The sequence below is a fragment of the Babylonia areolata genome, chromosome 33, assembly GCF_041734735.1.
Source record: "Babylonia areolata isolate BAREFJ2019XMU chromosome 33, ASM4173473v1, whole genome shotgun sequence".
NCBI lineage: Eukaryota > Metazoa > Mollusca > Gastropoda > Neogastropoda > Buccinidae > Babylonia > Babylonia areolata.
In genome coordinates this window covers 6,920,355-6,922,327 of record NC_134908.1, presented here as the reverse complement: position 1 = coordinate 6,922,327, position 1,973 = coordinate 6,920,355, and positions in this window count along the sequence as shown.

Below are 1,973 nucleotides of genomic sequence, written 5' to 3'. Positions count from 1 at the left end.
TATTATTATTATTTATTTATTTTTTTTGTATGTGTGTGTGTATTTGTTTGATTGCTTTGCTTTCATTGTCGTTGTTGTTTGTTCGTTGTTTTTGTTCTTGTCGTCGTCGTTTTGTGTGTGTTTTTTATTTATTTGTTGATTTATTTATTCATTTATTTATCTATTTATTCATTAATTTAATTTAATTAAATGATTATTATTCATTTATTATTTATTTATTTATTTATTTATTATTCATTCGACTGAAGTGTGTGCGTGTGTCTATTTTTAGTGACAAGGGAGGAAAGCTAAAACTTGTAATTGCCGGACTTGTGCTTTCTTTCTGTGTCCATCTGTTAAGTCTTTCTGTATCACCCAACTTCTGTTTCCCCATTTCCTGTTCCCGGCCTCTCTCTTTTCTTCTTTCTTTCTTTCTTTCTCATTTTCTTCTTTTTGTTTTCAGTGTTTGATAAATATGGTATTCATTTTTGTTTTGTTTTTGTGATCACTGTTATCATAATCATGATCGTCATGATGATGATCATCATCATCACTAAATTATTGCTAATTTTTCGTTCATTAGTTAATTGATAAATTGATTGATTAATGAATTAACTAACTGATTAATGATTTTATTTATTTCTTTATTCATCTATTTATTTCTTTATCTATCTATTTATTTATTTATTCATTTATTTATTTATTTTCGATCTCTCTTTTTTCTTCTTCTTGATCCCTTAACTGTTACTGATGTTACTGACAATATTTGTGACAGTATATGACCCCTTGTTCCCAACGGGCTTTTGTTTGTTTTGTCGAAAGAAAGAAAGAAAGAAAGAAAAGAAAAGGAGGAAGAAGAGGAATAAAGAAAAGAAAGAACAGAAAAAAAAATTTGGAGGAAAAAAAAACGGGGGAAAAATACAGTCATCATACTCGTTTTATTTTGTGTTTATTGTGTAAACTGGGTGTTCTAATTACTTGTTATTATTTTTTTTTCCTCTATGCATAATTACCTCTGTAAATGTGAGCAGTTGATTGATTTATTAATTAATATAGTTATTCCTTCTTTTTTTTTTCTTTTTTCTTTTTTAAAAAAAAAATTTTGGTTTTGATATATGCAAAATAGAGGGACAGAGGGTGTTGAGCAGTAAAGCATTTTGAAAAAAAAAAAAAAAAAAAAAAAAGAAGAAGAAAAAAAAACAACAAACAAAAACACACCTCCTTTGTTTCACATTTTCTCCCTTTGTTCTTCTGTTTTTTTACCACCACCACCCCTCGCGCCCCCCCCCCCCCCTTCCCCACCCCCGCCCCCCTTGGCGTGGCGTTACATTTTAACCAATGATAATAATGCCCTGATCACAACGACGACTTGTTTGACTCATAATGTTGTATTGCATTTTTTTTGGATTCAATAACCAAATGATTCGCTTTTAATCTTTGAACAATGCTAATAATGATAATAATAACTGTATTATTACAGTTGTTTTTTTTTTTTTTATGAATTACCGGCTGTTGTTCTTTCCTTTCATTTTTTTTTAATTTTTTTATTTTATATATATATATATATGTATAATAATTCAGTGTTTTGATATTTGCTCACATTAATCATCAATGGTTGTGTCACCGTTTTTGGCTGTTTATCTCCCCCTCTACCCCGCCCCCCTTCTCCGCCCCCCCCCCCCCCCCCCCCCCCCCACCCACGTCCCCCCTCCGCTCCTTTTTTTATCCCTTTCGTGTAAAAATGATAATAATATGAACGAATGTATTTAGTATAAAAAAAATATTGTTGATCACAGTTTAAAAAAAAAAAAATGGTTGAGTATTTTGTGTATCATGCTGTTAGCCTCACCACTGTTTTGACAATAATAAGAGATTCAGTATGACACTGGTTTTCTTATTGTTGTTTTTTTTCGGGTTTTTTTTTGTTTTTGTTTTTTTTCTTTTTTTTTCTTTTCCTCCTGTGTGTACCCCCCGCCCCCCTTCCCCATAAATCT